Raw genomic sequence first — 17,818 nt, forward strand, 5'->3', positions numbered from 1 at the left:
TTAATTAGGCTACTCAATTAACAAAATTAATCTAATAATCTGTAATAATTAGGCTGAACAGCAGTTCTTCCTATAAGTTAGAGCTCCACAATAGCTCTCGTATTAACTACTAATGGGTAGCAGCAACTCTCTGGTTTTGAGGCTCACTGTTACACTGCTCACCTGTGAAAGCATCTGAAAAATTGAAATTAAAAGGATATAATGCAGCAGGCTAAAATCTTTGACTGATCCTTCAGTAGTCATGAAAATAATGCCAGTGAGGTTACACCAATTAAATGTCAGTCATATTACTTACAGCAGCAACTGCTTCTCAGTATATGACGTTCACAGTCTGACCCTTAGATGGAAGGGACAAAGCTGTTGCAATCATTTTTAGAGGTCTCTTTAGCAAAATTAATAGATGACAGGAAAAATCCATCATCGGTGTTCATTCATTTAGTTAAATTATATAGTTGGCTCCTTTGTTCACTGAACAAATACTGACTTCCCAATCATTTTCTGCCCCACTAAACAGTTAGAAGCCAGAAATACTATTTATTGGTCACTTTGGTTTTAATAGCTGCTCAATGTAGAAAAGAATTGTACCAACACATATTCAAAAGGAAAATCTGAATATCAAATTTCTGTAAAATTTCTCTTGTGGTTTTCTTTTTTTGTTTGGTTTTTTTGTTTGTTTGGTTGGTTTTTTATTTGGGAAGATTATTTATTTAACAGTGGAACAATGAAGAGGACTAACACTGGAATACTCACAAGCATTTTGTGTGAGCAAGGCTGAACCTGACTGATGCACTGAGCCCCTCCAGCAAGGAGGCTGCAGCAGTCAGGCTGCTGGAGGCTTCCCCAGTAGTGCTGGTGTGGCAGCAGGTAAGTGCCTACCATTCTGTGACAAAGACCCTGGATGCATGGCTCAGCTCCCTGAGTCCAGAAATGCTTCTCAGAGACTTTTCTTATGGCTCCCTGTTCCCAAAATCTTTCTCCTAAAAGCCAGTAGCAGATAGGTTGCTCGTGGGCATTACTGTTCTTACCTCCTTGGGTTCCTGCCAGGAACAAAGGACGGGTTTGGTCAATACCTTCTCAATCCACCCCTGGTGACAGCTCATCCCACACTCCATGGCTGCAAGCAGAGGTCAGTAGTCCCTGCCACCCCAAACAAGGCTCCCACCTACATTTCAGGTGGACACCCACCTGCCAGTCAAATAACACAACCATAGAGAGGCTTTCACTCAGGTCACATTAATAAAAACCCAGATGCAAACCCAAGCATCCCATGCAACAAGTATTTCCAATATTATTAGAATGATTGGGTCAGCTTCTCCATTGACTGCAAAACAGCACTTGTTCAAAGACTGAAGGAGCAGCCAAATAGATGAGTGTGCATGGAAAACAAATCTAGGCATAAGTTACTTCGCTGTTTGAGCCACAGAACTGATTGCAGGTTAGAAGCTGTAATTGCCTTTGGCAGTGGGTCCTTTAGTGAGTGCCTGACTTTGTGTAACGTTCTCAGAACAAAAATTGGATAACTACACAGAAGAGCCACTACATCCACACATCCCAGCTGTCAACATATATCTCCTAATTTTTTGAGAAAAATCAATTTCTCCCTCCAAAAAAAGTCGAATATTTTGAGAAAAACAAAAGCATATAAAGTTTTCATTAGTAGGATAGGGAAGAAGTGTTTGCTTCTTCAAAATCATGATTTTCTTTAGGCTTCTGGTTTGTTTTGGGTTTTTTTTCCCTACAGTATAGTCCACAAAGATTTCCCTAGGAGATGGTAAGTGCCAGAAACAACTCTTGGATTATGGAAAATTTTCATCTGCACTAAGTGATCAGAGAAAACTCAGTTCCTGTCTTGCATCTACAGCCATATCACACAGTTATACCAATAAGCTCAGAATTTATTAATACTTATGAAATCTACATGCTTGTGGCTGTCCATACATCTAAAGTCTGAGTGTTGTAAGTGTGCATGAGAACTAATCTACGTGGAGGAAAGAAAAAAAAAAGATGTTTATTGGATGAACCATAATGGACCAAAACTGAGTTTTTTTTATATGCAAAATTATGCAGACCACAAATACTTAGATTCTCATTTTGCTGGGCAATATGGGTACCACTATCATTTAGGCCATTAGGAAATTTAATACACCCCTGCCTTTGCCACTGCTATCAACTTAAGTAATTTTTTCAATCCCAGCGTCCAACATGTTTAGCAAGTTTATCTACACAATAAATAAAATCAACTTACTGTAAGCACTATTTAATTGGTGGATATATATAGATCTACACTCCTGCTACTTATAAAAGCATCTGAAATTTTTTCTGACATCCCTTCCTCATATCATACAGAAATCTGCTCCCCAGTCTTTCTGCTCGTGTTTTTATCAACTTTCAACAACACTGAAGCACATGATCACAAAGAGTCATACAGCATAAGCTGGTCTCATATCCATGGCTAACTCATCACACAGTCTTTGCAAAATGCTCCATATGTTACTGTAAATGCAATGGTATTGCACACTCCCTGGCAAACAGAAGAAAACCACAAGACCTGTTTATCATTGATCTTCTTTAGGTACACTTGACAGGTGATACAAAAAGCTGAGGCTGACACAGACATCAAATGAAATATGTGTAAAGGTGACCAGTTCAAATAACAAGCCAGTGATTTGGTGGCATTAGGGGGAGCATAGGTTTAGGAGACCACAGAAGTATTGACAGCACAGTAATGGGATTAACCATATTCGACTAGAAGAAACATCTCTACTGTGCTTCAGCTAATCTGAAGCAGCCTGCTCTGAGCTCTGACTGCCAGACTCTGCTACCTGCAATTCAAAAGTCTTGCAGGGCTCCAAGTTAAACTACCTTCAAGTGCAGCAGCAAACCCATGAAACAGTCTCATGCAGGGAGGATACATGCAATGGGGTACACTGCCTGAGGGGATTGCAGAGACCCCACGTCTGCAGGCCTCCACCAGCCCCTGAGACAGATTAGTCGGAACTAATATACAAGCATATAAATGATATATAATGTTAGATATTAAATATATAATTGCATATTATATGTATATGATATGTCCATATATCATATACAAAACTATGGCTTCACTGGGAGCTCCCAGACACCCTGAGGTCTCTTCTGACCATCTGAAATGCAGTGGTTAGTGTTAGTTTCGTGACAAATTCTCTTCTGAGAAAACTGATAACTAACAGCAGGAAGGTTTGCTCTCCAACACCAATCCAATGAAAACAAAATTCAGATTGAATTGCTTTCTGAGAGATGGATACAAGTTTTGCCCAAGATTCCCAAAGAAAGGGGCTGGAAAGTCCTTGCTTAATCTCCCATTTAAACCATCTTCTTGAACATAACTGCTAGAGAAAAAAAATTTACAGTGTAAATAGAATAGAGGGAAATACAGAAATAATAATTTTCTTTTTTTCTCTTTTCATTGTTTATGACCCTGAAACTGCTAATGTGTGACAGGAGAATGGCAGCAGAGTATTTCCCAAACTATATTGAGTTCGTGGCCCACTTCCACATGTTGGAGATGGTAGCAAAGCCAAAACATCCAATAAACATTTGTGGTGATTTAGCAAACAAGGCTGACAAAGCTGAAACAAGGCTAATTCAAAAATTATTTAATCTATTTTGTCAGAAAAAAATTCCTATGTTCTGAGTAAGGATTTTTTATCACTCTCCATGTGAATGGACTTAGAAAAAATATATGCAGCAAGATTTTAAGTACATAACCTAACACTTATTGGCACATATAATCACCACACATCCCTCATTAATCTCCCATTTAAGCCAATTTGGTTCACATAATCTACATAAGATGCATATTAAACAAGGATGAGAACACCACAGTTCAGCTGTTCTTAAAGTGAGATGCATTTTACCCTAGCAACAGAATAAACAGTACATCCTATCCAAATGTGTGAGTCCTTCAGCTCAGCAAAGGACTGTGCCATGATTTAGGAGAACTGGATGAAGAAGACAAGTCTGGGCTCCAGGACTTAGCCAGAAATGGCTGCATTGCTCTGTAACCATAATATTTGACATTTTATAGAGACTTTTTTTCTTGCTAACCAAAAACTAAACCCTGTATTTCGATATCTGGATGTTTGGAATTTAGTTCAATTAAGAAAAATTCAAAACTTTTGCCTAGAACTCGACCTCATTCATAAACCAAAATATCATGCTCATGTGTCATCATCTGAACACTTTGATAATGTTCTTGTGAAAGAAAGTTTAAACCCAAAACTGTACTGTGAACAGCAGAAGTATCAAAACACAGAAACAAACTGATTTTCACACAAGGAAATGTTGTACAACCCACCCCCATTCTCTAGTTCATCTAAGAACCTGAACAATCAACAGCAGATTTTGATTTGAGGAATATTTCTGCCAAATTCCAATCTTCTGAGCACTTCAAGCAAAACAGTCAAAATATTAAATCCTACCTTTCCTGCAACGTGTGGTATTCCAGCTGACTACAAAGAAAAAATGTATCATTTGAAAACTCATTAGCTATTAACACAGAGATGAACTAATTAATGTCTTTTGCAACTGGAACTTAATCTAGGACACAGGCTGTTTACCTCATTTATTCCAAACCATTTTTGAGATTTTAAAATCTAAAGATTGCCTTGCATGCTTAATATATTTCAAAAGCAGATGAGGAACAGATTACAATTTACTAAACGCACCGTAAAAAAGAATATAACTTACTTTTAATAAAATACCCAGAAAAGAGCCTAAGAACAGACAAAGAGATGAGTAGCTGTGCATGGGGAAATCACTTCAAAATCATCTTTTGGATAAGAAGCACTTTATGAAGAAATTGGTTTGTAATGTTTCTCCATCATTGTCTTAGGACAACATCTGGTGTTCTAAGAAAGGACTTCTCTTACACTAAGGTTCCTTGCCTTTGCTCTTTGTGATACAATGTTGTTAATATATACCTTTTAAAAAAATTATTTTGTTATTCTTGTATATCTTTATGTCTGGAAAATGGCACGGCAGTGTATATGCACGTCTATTGCATGTTTAAGTGTAATTGTGTATACAGACACATTTTTATGCCACCTTCTCCTCTCTCCAATTCTGCAAAATGCCTTTAACACTTCACCTGAGGCCTTAGGAATTCTGCTGAATTTTTCTAATAATCATCTATCCACTTATGGATTTTTCTCATGGAAAAAAGAGACTGTTGGCCATTGTGCCTGGCAGGTATTCAAGGTTATAAATTCCAATTATTAGAATTCTTTTCAAATCTCTACCCAAAATCTGAGGGACATTTTCCAGCCAGGTGAGCAGAGAACTCTGCAGCCTCAGATGGGCAGCAGGTGGAGCACACATGGAGGAACACCTGAAGAGACACTGGGGGTTTGGGCATTACAAACATTACTCCAAAGGCTAAAGAAAAGCAGTGATCTGAAAATCCAGCCCTCTGTCTAGCAGCCTTACACTGGAAGTGCACTGAGACGTAGATTTTCTGCAGCATCTGCTGGATAATGGTCCTAATCTTCTGCTGGACTAACTTCTTGCTAAAACCAGAAGTATTCCTTGTCTGTAACACAGATAGGGATATCACCAAGGAGAAGTGGGATATGCACTGGCCAAGCAAAGAGCAGCCATCATGAACCAAGGAGATCACAAGAGCTCAGAAATGCAGGTAATGCATGACAGGACCAAGGGGAATGCAGCATATCCTCATATTGTGCTTGCTCACACCACTGCAGGGGGAAAAAGCTGATTAGGAGGTTCATCACATAAAACACACTGGCTTACTCCTTTCTCCAGAAGAAATAGTCACTGGTGGAAGCATGATGGACTAGTGAACTTCCTCCTCACAAAGGAGCTAGAGCCAATAAAATGTGTTCCCCTGCTCACCTGTGGGAGAGTATCATGGCCTAATGAAAACTAGTTCTATTTACCGCCTCACCTGCAGAAATTAGCAACAGGATAATTCAAGATAAAAACACATTCTTTTCTTTTTGGTCAGTCTCTCCTGTGTGTACTTGCACAACTGCATCAAACATCAGAGGCTCTCTGTGAGCAGCACTGCAAGAGATGCAGATCCCACCTCTGGAATCGACAGGCCTGGTTTTGGTAAGTAAGAATGAAAAATGGGGGTTGATGGGAGGACCCTGGAAGCCACATGGCTGGTGTTCACTTGACAGCCTGTCCAGCAATGCCAAGGTCACAAGTTTGCCATATGGGCTGTTCACTTCAGGGTTGGACTTGATGATCCTTGTGAGTCTCTTCCAACTCAGAATATTCTGTGATTCTGTGTCACCATGTCAAAAGACAAAAAAAAAAAAAAAGACTGTGTTGCTTGTGAACAGACAAGAGGGTAATGCCACAACAACAAGGCAATGGGCCTTTCTGCTTAGAAAGAGAAAATTCAAACCCTGTGAATTATAAAATAGTGCTTGAAGTTTGCTTTGCAAGATATCTTAATTCCTTTCTGCTTTTATTTTTGGAGAGAGGAGGAAGAGGGTGGAGAGTTGGGGGTGAGGAGGTCCTGTGTATGTAAAATATGATCATAATGAATGCTTACATAACAATAATCCTGAATCAAGAGCTCACATACCACATTTCACTTGAGAAACTTTGTGTGCTGCTCCTGACAAGATGGACCCAAATCCCAAATGACTGTGAATGGCTCACCTGCAAGCTCTCCTCATGCAGTCTTTCACTTCACTTTTGCTTTCCCATTCTCTGTGTTCTGCAACCAGTATTACCAGCATCCCTCAGGGAAGGCAGTGCAGCTTCAGAAGGGATGTGGCAACACCTTCACTCCTTGTCAACTCTTCTTCCAAACTGCTGTGAAAGAAGACATGAGAAAATTCTCAACTGACACAATTTGCTGTAATCAATTAAAATTTAATTTGCAGATAGTTCAAACCCACCTGATTTAATTTTGAATGACAATAAAGCTCAACAAATCTCTGCGTGGAAACTTGCAGTGCCTTCCCCATTCAGGCACTGTCTGGATGATATGAAATCCAGAAAGCACACAAGTTGCAAAGGCAGCATGCTCAAATTAATCTTACCCTCCCATACTAGGCTCCTCTGGAAAAAAACACTAACTCATTTCAGGTTTGAGTATTCTGAATCTAAAACAGCTCTTATCTAAACTTGCCTATGTGAGATTTACAAATGAGAAGAGAACAAATAAGGAGTAATTTAAATTTTAATTTAAAACCCCTCCATTTTCTTATCCCTTATCAAACTGCCAGCATTTTTCCTGCTAACAATGAGCTGAGTGTCATGGGCACAGCACAGCCCCCTACCACAAACCAAGTAATCTCTTTCATCTAAAACTCTGATCCCTTTAATAAACAAAATACGAAAAGGCAGTCAAAATTACGCTCTGGCTTTATGAAAGAAACAGGGAAATCCTTAGAGCACAATCCCCTACTTGTTATTTTCACAGCCCATGTGACCCAAAGTCATTCTGAAGGATAAAAAGACAGAGGCTGCCACCAGATCTCTGCCATGATTTTTCCATAGTTCCCAGCCTTAGCCCATCTGTTATGCAGCGGCCACATGAATGGCATGTGTCAAGAGAGTCATCACTGTGCAAACTGTCCAAAGAAATCAACCAGCCAACTTCCTTTTGCTTCCATGGCTTCAGCAATTGTTGCTGAGCCGGCCACCATATGGTGAATAATTAGTTTTTCGACCCCACTCTAGAAAAATGTTCGCTCCATTGCCAGGCATTAGCAATATGTGTGCTAATGAACAGCACATGATGAATGCCTATATATTAACAAAAGTTGAGATTTTCTGGCAGAAAGCTGCACTCACTGCAAAAATCCCAGTTACTCTTAAGGAACCGAGAGATGGATGGCAGCAAGTCCTGGCTAAAAGGTGCAATTCATCCAAATTTCTCCATTTCTCAAACACTAAAAGAACTTTGCAATAAACCATCCCACTCCTCTCATCTTACCGCTCCCTTTCTTAAAATGATCAATTCCAGCCACGTAAAGGATTGGCAACGCAAAGCTCTCAAACAGAGGTCCTCTGTTCTCGGGCAATTGAGGTGCATTGTGTAAATACCCGGGACGCAGGTTCCTCCACACTTCTTTTTTGTCTGAGGGCTTGATGCATATGAATTTATACTGAGTACCTGCAGTGTGCAAGCTCCTTGAGGAGTCACTCCCAGACCTCTGAGCAATCACTCACCTCCAAGGACCAAGACTGGTAAATACACCTGATGGTTCCATCAAATGGACTTAAAAGCTCAGCTAAGACCTCTAAGTACACTTTGCTCCATGAAGTGATTTTTTTCCTAGCGCTCTAATTAAAAAGAGATCTTCCGTACATTCTTGTGTAGGATATATCCCCATATTGTGCAGGCATCATAAACTAATGATCACATTCAGGAAAGCTGGTGGTTCTGACCCTTGCTTATCGTTAGGAGAGTTCCAAATGCAGCCCAGAGACATTTTTAAATAAAAACAACTATTTACAAACAGACTTGTTAGGATACAACCACTTGTCTTGGGAAAAACTGCAACTCTGGCATATAGATTGTGTATGTAGAGACATTTTAACATGCATCACAATTAAAACACCTTAGATGAAAGCCATTCTTCAGAACACAGGGAACAGTACAGGTTCCAAGACACCTCAGTTTCCTTCATGTAGATTCAATGGTGAAAGGCACAGAGCCAGGTGTAGAGTGCAATCCCTGATCAGATCCTGTTGCTGTCACTGGCAAACTTTGGGCAAGTCATTCATGCTTTCTGCACCACACAGCCCAGCAGCACCATTGCATCAATGGCACCCAGCTCTCTCCCCAAAGCATCTTTTTGGCCATATGAATAACTCAGAAGAAAGCAGAAGTCAGTGGGACCACAAAGGGCAGCTGTACACATGTGTGACCTCACTTCCCAGATCTGACTAGTGGGCAGGTTTTGAAATCTGTTATTTTATCGTGTGTTAAGCCTGTCCATTAGTCAGGCAGTTTTTTCCCAAGACTAATTTTGGACACAGCTGACACTCTGCACAGTACTGATGGCTTTTGGTTTTCTTACATTTTTATTAACAGAACTTGGTCACAGATTTAACTCCATTTGGTGCAGTCTCAAGCACTAAGTGTCCCCTTTAACTTGTGTGAGAATATCAAAACAAGAAATTATCATCTGACAGCCAAACGTTCCACTAAATCTTGCTGATAACTGTAAGTACAGGCAAGAGTTCACCCTGTTTAGTTCAAATAGTGATATTGCCTATTGAAAAGTAAAATTTACTACCTGCAGGAGTCTAAAATTTACAGGAGAAAAGGACCACAGATTTATAAAGTTAATCTAAATGATGCCACAAGATCCTTGGTAGCACTTCCCTATGGCAAACACTCACTTTTTTAGACATGACCACCTTCTTTCAGTGGATCTGAGTCATTTGGACATGCTGGGGACAGTAATTTAATTCTGATTAATGAGTAGCAATGACATACAAAGAACACAGAGTAGAATTATGTCTACACAACAAGAGCTGGAGTGCCAGGACTCTGGTATGGAGCTCTGGTCCAGTAGCAAGGCCAAGCTTGAGACTGAGTTAGATCAAACTCCAGGATACAGTTTCATGACTCTCAAGCTTGCAAGCAAAGCTGGTTTAAGACATTCCTGTCCTCTGTGCTTATCTGTGCTATTGCCTTCAAACTGCTTCTACCACAACTTCCCCTGTGCCTCACAACATAGAAAAGTTGTGTCCAAAAAAAAGTAACTTAAAAAAAGTAACTTAAAACGGCCCAAAATGCCTTGGAACTCCACCCCAATCAGTAATTAGCTGGGGGACTATTCGTACTGTGAAAATTCCCAGCATTCAAAATAAAAGTTGGTTGTACCAATAGATGGACCAATAGACATTCATAATAACAATGTTTGGCCAAACCACTAGGCAATTATTGAATTCTTTACATTAATAGGATTTACATTAGTAGGATTTTTATATACACAAAATAAATTAAGAAACCAGATAAACAATTGTGTTTCAGATCTCAGAACTTCTGTATTTTATTAAAATGGAATTCTGATTCTTTGTAATCAAAGTGATACCATTGGTACCCACGACATTACCTAATTCCCTGTAAAATCATTTGCCTGGTAAGCAAGTATCCATTTTAAAACACATATCATTTAAAGACAGTAAACCTTCAAAGAGTTTATGACCCACCAGCTTAGATTTTGGTTGAGATAGTATTTCCAATCAAATTCTTCCCTGGTTCAGGCAAAAGAATGCTTCTTAGAGTGACAAGATTTCAAATAACACAACAGAAGTTTTCAGCCCCTTAAATTTTTCAAAGAGAGACATCCATCACTTTGTGGATGTAACATTTGCTGGCTGTGACTGGTCACAGTGGGTGTCCCTAAAGAGCTGGTATGTTTATCTCTTCATTTTACAACCAAGTTTCCAGCACAAGTAAAACTACTCTCTGCCCACTGTCATCAAAATGTTTCTAAAAATCCAACCACCTAAAGCATCCAACCAGGAGATGAGCTACAGCAGCTAAAAAAGCTAACCCTATTTTGCTGAACAAAACCCATTCTTTTCTGTATTACTCGCAAAATTTCAATCCATCCCCAAAGAATGAATATCTATATAATTCTTCTATCACCCAGGATAATCTCAAGGCAGACTAGGTGCCTTCACTCCTGTGTGCAGAGAGGGCTCTCCACGGCTGACCAGGGACTGTAGGAAACTACAGAGACTCAGAGAAGGCCACAGAATAAAAAAACTGAAATGATTGTCACAGTTTCTCTTTGAGAGGAGGTAACAACAGATATGATTAAAGTGCATAAACAACAGATGGCCTAAAAATCAGGAGATTTTATGAGGGTTTGTTCAACACCTACAGGAACAAGGAGACAGTCAGTTGCAAAGTTCCTCCAGTCACGAGAGTGCAAATATGGTGATATTTTTCTAAATCCTAGCCATGGAGGACACTTCAGTTGTCACAAACAGCTTGGGATCGTATCATCTTGCACATCTACAGTAATAAGAGAGAGAAAAGTCAGTCATTGCAATGATAACCAGAGTCTTGAGAAGGTGGTTTTGGTAATATCTGTGGTACTCCACTATGCCTTAGAGGGTTTGAGTACCAGGTAAAAATAACGTTTTGCACAGGTGGAACCACAGATCAGTTTTTCTCCTGCAGGATTTCTACTTCTATTGATGATAGGTGATACAGGACAAACACATCTTGAATCTTAACAGCCAAGAAACTCTACGGCAGTGATATCTGAAAAAGAGAACTCTTATTTGCTACCTAATTAAATTCAAAACCAGTGTGTCACACCATGAACCCAGAAACTTTCAGGCTATTTTATTGTCAATGTTCAGGTAGAACTAGAATTTAAATAATGGGTACCTGGGAAATCTATGAAATGTGATTCTTGTGAAAAGAATAGAAGGAGGAAGAATTAAGTACCTTTATTATCTTTACAGAAAAAGATTAAATCTGACTTTTAAGAAGAATAGCATACACCCAGAACAAAACAAAAAACTGTGAGAGTGTTCATAATGATGTAAAAGGTAAAAAAATTCTCAGAATAATTGTAGAACGCACAAGACCACAAAATCATTGTGCAAACTAAAGAGTTTAACTTTTAAAAAAAGTCAGAGAGATGGAATTAAGATATTGCATTGAAAATCTGTGGAATACCTTTTTCAGCTAGGCTTTGTAAAAAGGCCCTTCCATTTCAAAAAGAATATCTTTAAAAGTCATTATGTAGTTAAATGATCTTAAAAGACTGCATAGAGGCAGCCAAGGAAAATTCCTGACACGCATTTTAATGGCACTGGTGCAGTGGCATTTATAGAAATGCTCAAGATAAGCAGTAAGAATGTATACCATTATTTTTGTTAGTTGTGGTTTATTTAACTATCTTTAGGACTGTTCTAGTGGTTAAAGAATGCATCTTGCTAAAAGATAGAGATTTTCTTAAGTATTTGCCTTTAAAATAGAGAAATATTTGCCTAAACAAAGGCCTTTAAAGCAAAAAGGCTAATACCCTTCCGCCGATGAATCCAAATTTTGCCAAAGAGGGCTATGCTGGCAACCTGCCAGGAGCTTTAAGGCTGAAGCTAATTTGCATGAAATGGAGGAAATTGCAGCTGCCCTGAGAATTAATATGGAGACACAGACAGCCCCAATTGAGACAGAACATTGCACAACAGGATTTGTGAATACAAACATGCCACACTTCCTTATTTAAGATGAAAGTAGCTATAGGCAACAGAATGAGTCTCCGTGAAAGCTACTTAGATACCTTTACCCCCACCTTTCAGGCCAAATGACCTCATTTCAAACCCAGGTGGGGGCTGTCACTAGACCACAAATGGAAATGAAAGTTGATTCCAGAAGACAACCACTTTCAGAAAAGTGTTTGAGCATAGGATTAAATCCCATTCAAATACTCTCCTGGAAAAGAATACAACTCAACGTGTCCTTAAAAGCACTCAAAAATTCTTTAATCAGGGCCTGAAAAAGCTCCTCCTAGTCATTACTTGTTGTCACCATCAACACATGGTTGTATGGCTCAGGACCACATGAATCACTGAAGCTGGATACAGGATGCTTACACATCTGCTCTGAACAACTCTTGAAAAATTGCATCAGTTTTTATTAGTTTGATCATACTGACAGGATTTCATGCCCCTCATATAAAATAACCCCTTCATGTTATTATCAAGATTTCTACGAGATGTCTAAGTGATGTGTTTGTGTAATATCTTAATTTAATAAGTACAACTGTTGTGACTTGCAAGGGAAGAAAGGCACATTGCATTAAGTTTTCATCATACTTCTCATCCTACACAATTGTTGGCTGACCCTCAAAAATATAAAAACCTATGAAAGTACATCACAAGCAGTTAAATACACAATCTGAATTCTCAGCAACCAGACTTGGTATTATCAGCCAGTTCTCTTTATTCTCATTTGGAACTTCCTACATCCCTGCAGGAGGTTGGGTTGGTTCCTTACTCTTGTAACACACATTGTCTCCATACAAAGTCCCAGCAAAATCACACTCTTCCCTTCCTTTCCTGGCTGTAGCATTTAGCTTTTCTAGTGCTCGCTGTTGCACTGAAAACAATCACTGCTCCAGCAAAAGGGGCCATTTGCAGTATGGTCAATTGCACACTTTTGCCATGTCTTACAGAGGCTGTGAGGCTGCTTCTTCATTAAAGGAACACTCCCCTTAGCCTGTGGCTTAGACTGAGGCTCTTCACTCCCTTTATCTTCTTTACTTTTTTCCATATCCCAATCTGCAATAGCTTTAATCCACCCCAACCAGATACCCAAATCTTGTTGGACCTTGCAATAGTCATTGCTACTTTTCTGCAATTTCAGAACCCATCCAAAGACGAAGGACAAGACAGCCATGCAGGGTCACTAGGCAGAGCCCTGTACTCCTGCTTCTAAGGTAGATATCTAAAGCAGAGAGCTGGGATCACCTGAAAAGGTGTTTATCATTCTCTCCTGTATATAAAAAGAGTTTGGACAAGTAGATTAGTTCAGATTAGTTGCCTGACTTCTAGGTAGCTAAAATCCAGGGAGAGAAAATAACACAGAGAAATTAATGGAACAAGACGGAGCAACTCCTGATTTCCACTATCTTGTTTTTTTATGGGCCTCCTCATGGAACAGGCACAAACTCACACTGGTGTCCTGCAGCAGTTCCATATCTCTCTACACACAGGCAGCTACTTTTTTTTCCTCCCCTTGCTGGACTGGTGTTTCTGGCCTGTTTTCTGCAGAGCAGAGCTTGGGCCAGGGCTGCTGCTGGGTACATGGGGGCTCTCCCCCTGCTGGCCCACCAGGTGCCCTATGCTCTGGAGCAGCTCTCTCTATCACAAAACACTGCACAAATCCTACAGAGACAGAATGAAAAGCACATATTATGTTATCCTTTCATTTACAAGTAAGCAGGATAGCCAGAGCAAACTTTGATTGCAGTAATTTTGTACAAAATCTGCAGACTGTTCAGCATACAGGCACTAAAAATGCACAAATAACCCACATACTTACCATCCTGGACCAGCAGACAAAAGCCTTGTAGCACACAAAAACCCCCCAGATCTAAAATTCAGAAGGTAGTACTTCTGGAAATAATTTGGGAGCCTGTGAAGCCAGCTTAAACTGTCCTTTTAATTTTAGGAGATGAGAACTGACCTAAAGCTGACTTACATTGTTTCTTCTGTGCTTGAGCACATTAACTTTTAATTTCAGGCAACAACAACAAAGAAAAACACTGCAAGAATGGACTGGGGCAATGATTTTGCTATTGGCCCTTTCAGCTACAGTGACACATCAAACTAGTATTAAAATAAAATTGAAGAAAAATTATATCACCACTCCCCTGCCAGCTCACCCAGAAATTGATACACTAGAATAAAACCTTTATGTCTTTTGTAAACTAGTAAACACTCAACAGTTGTGAAAGATGTCTTAGTCAGATGATGAAATATGGATTTAGAACCTAACACAAGGCAGTCAGTTAAGAAAATAACTTTATTTAGACCCCATGTCTTTAAAGAACCCCTATTTCAACAAAACATTAAACCTTGGGTTTATGAGACTTTGCCTGATGAGAGGCAGAATGCCTACTCCATTCCTGGTGGGCAATGTGATGGCAGTATCAAGAGAAACACTTCTAAATGTATCTGTACAGGACCACAGGAGGTCAGAATTCATCTATTCCATCCGCTGCTCCAAGGCAGGATCAGCTTTATGTGTCCTAGCCCTGATTTCTACCAAAGCTATTCTGAGAAATTATGAGCACTTAAAGCATATATCCTTGCCATTAAAAAAAGAAAAATCCAAACTAAATTCTGAGGCTGTAGTTTAAAAGTACTATGTCTTGCCCTAACAGTCATGGACAGGAAGAAAAACACTACTCCCTTCTTCTTTGCAACAACCTTTCACGTTCTTAAAGACTATTCCCCGATTTGCCAAGAGCCTTATCATCTTTTCTGCTCCAAAATAGGCACCACATCTCTCCTGCGATCTGCAACCCAAGTGAACAAAACACTCCAGCGACCAGGGCTAAGGAGCACAGTCTCTGCACAGCGTTTCCCAGGACATGCCACACTTACCAAGTCATCATCACCACCACTGCAAACTGTAGCTGCTCATCAGGCTGGATATCTGTGTAGTCAGTTTTGCACAAAGTCCCTTCTAGAGTAACCCAGGCTATAATTCTCTGGTTGCTTAGGAGAGTGTTGCCACATCAGCTGCTCTCGAATGCTCAACTCTTCTCATCTAGCAACAGAAAGGAATATACATGTTTCATTTATGACACAAACACCTGAGGGAAGGAATTGGTTTTTTTTCACTTTGGTGGATAAGAAATGCCTTTGAACAAAGAAACATTCCTGCAGTACCCAGCAGTCATGGCTCCCACTCTAAACAATACAACTCTACAGTTGTTGCTCATGTTGGCAGTAGCAATCTATATCCATTGGTAGTAGCAATCTGTATTCAGATATCGTATGTGATTCCCTTGCAACACATCACATATGTCAGTAGCCTTACCATTTTATCAGGGACATTGCTTCTCCTTTCACCACAGGACTTTGGTCAGCACCTAAAAGATGAAAGGAAAGATGTAAAAGGCTTTATAGTGGATACTTATGTGACACCAGTCTGTAGGGGACTGTGTTTCTACATTCATCATTAATGAATGGCACTTACCACAGAGTGAAAGATCTTATTCCCTATGTGTTTAAAATTCTGTTTATTGAGCAATTGTACCCATGTCACTACCTTTTTTGCTTTTAGAATTTCTATAGGAAATGATACTGCACAACCCTGGAACCACTCATTACCGATAGATAATAGTCTCAAACAATATTTTAACATTATTGGCTACAAAATATGACAGCAGAAGAAGGTGCTCAGCGCAATTTAATTTGCAGAATAAAGTGCCACAATTTCTGCAATCCATGGTAGAAAAATGATTATGTAGCATGAATCAATTGTACAACACGATTCATGGGAGAATTTCTAAAACTCAAAGAATAAAGCAGGCTATGAAAAAGGGAATCCTAGGCAAATCAGATATACTATGAAAGTAAAGGAGGAGCTCACTGCAGGATGTCCTGCTGCTTGAAATTGGCCTTATCAGCCTGAAAGAGATTCATTTTCAGAGCAGCATTTGAAAAGAAAAAGTCAGACCACTGGTGGTTTAATGCTACAGTCAATCAAGTTCCCATCTCTGGCAGAGGGAAGGAGGGTTGGTTTTAGCAGAAGGAAACAGTGGGACAGAGAGAAAAAGAGTCTGAACACCTGTGTCCTGTGAAGTTCAGGGGATGCTGTAGGACAGAAACCAGTGGGGCTGGAGTCTGGAGCATTCTGTAGGGGGTGGGTGCAATATGAGAGTCACCCAGCACTGCAGCAATGGGTGTGTAAACGGGAGGCTGCAGCACATGTTGGGACAAAGGCGTGGGTAGGAAGGTGGAAAAAGAAGGAATTTAGGAAGCCTGACAAACAATGAGGAATAGTGAGAGAAAGATGTTTCCCTGGTCCTGTGAAAAAAAGCCCATCTGCAAGAGGATACAGAAACTCACTGTTTGAAAAAAGCATTCTGCTGGACTGATTTGCTATGGCACCTACATCCTTTAGAACAGATCTTCCAGAAGGCCTAGGATAGAGGATATCAGTTCATATGCACGCTAAATTTCTGTAAGAGACCATGACACTGTAATTTGTTAGGTTCAATGTAACCCAGGTGTCCTGGAAGGCAGAATGGCTGTGAGACTGAGCTAACAGACAAAGGCCAGAATCTCTAATTACGGTGGATTACAATAAACACAGGCATGTATGTAGATAAAATATGGATATGCAAGTCATGAGCAGAATATTTTTGAAAGCCTTCAAAATATTTTTTCTTAAGACCCTTTTTTTTATTACTGTATACCGAACCCTATGACTGATAAACACACAAAAAATCTCCAAGGATATTCTACTCACAAATATTAAGTTATTTTGCATCTTTGAAATTGACTCCATTAGGGTCACCTAGGGACCATAGTATGTCCTCTTTTCAAGGGTTAAAGCTACAATTTTAGCTCTGCTAAACCCTGAAATTTCAGACCTTTAACCTATCTATAACACAAGATTGATTACTACTCATCCTATGTTCTGCACTAATGAAAAGAAGTGGGGGCCTACAGCAGAGGAGGGGGTCAGCCTTCATCTACAAGGCAGAAAAGAATGCTTTTTGGAAAGCAAAGTTCATAAAAAAATACAGAGAACTGGAAGCAGCATACAGAGAGGGAGTTTAATAGTCAAGTGCTGGATGCTGGCATCTTATCACACAGATTCCCAAAGGCTAACATTAGCATGTATTTTCAAAAGTGAGTATATATTAATGAAAAGTGTGAGTCTGTACATCCTGAGTCACTTCTGTGCATGAGAGCTGCTAGAATCATGTGTTTCTCTGAAGCTGCCCCTGCCCACCAGCTCTACTCTCCAGTCAGTGACTGAAATGATACACAAAAGTGTTTGCTGCACAAAAGCAGATAGAGAGCATTCCACATGTGATCCCTGTCATGCTCTGCAGAACTAAACAGAAACACAACGAAAGAAAAAACACTGGATTTAAACTGAGTGTATTTTAGGCAGATAGGGACACTAGGGCAGGGTTTAGTATGCAGACAAATCTGCAGTATATGATCCATGGGGAAAAATTCAAGAAGCATATCTTATAGACAGAGAGGTTTATAGAATTCCCAGTGCCTATGGTACTCTTATAAACACGCCGTCTTTTGTTCCTGCAGGGCTCCAAAGAATAATAAA

At 39.7% G+C, this 17,818-nt stretch overlaps 1 long non-coding RNA gene across 1 annotated transcript in view; it reads right to left on the reverse strand.

The window, feature by feature from the left end:
- Nucleotides 1-15,617, reverse strand: part of LOC121675623 — a 28,591-nt gene extending 12,974 nt beyond the window's left edge. Inside the window, exons 1-3 of the long non-coding RNA XR_006020140.1 lie at nucleotides 15,554-15,617; nucleotides 15,115-15,280; nucleotides 6,673-6,828 (exon numbers count right to left, since the gene is read on the reverse strand). This is a non-coding gene — a long non-coding RNA (uncharacterized LOC121675623). The remainder of the gene's footprint in view (nucleotides 1-6,672; nucleotides 6,829-15,114; nucleotides 15,281-15,553) is intronic.
- Nucleotides 15,618-17,818: the final 2,201 nt, after the last annotated feature.

The sequence above is a fragment of the Corvus kubaryi genome, unplaced genomic scaffold (genome assembly GCF_017639235.1).
Source record: "Corvus kubaryi isolate FWS band 111438036 unplaced genomic scaffold, C.kubaryi_AGA036_p1.0 74, whole genome shotgun sequence".
Lineage (NCBI taxonomy): Eukaryota > Metazoa > Chordata > Aves > Passeriformes > Corvidae > Corvus > Corvus kubaryi.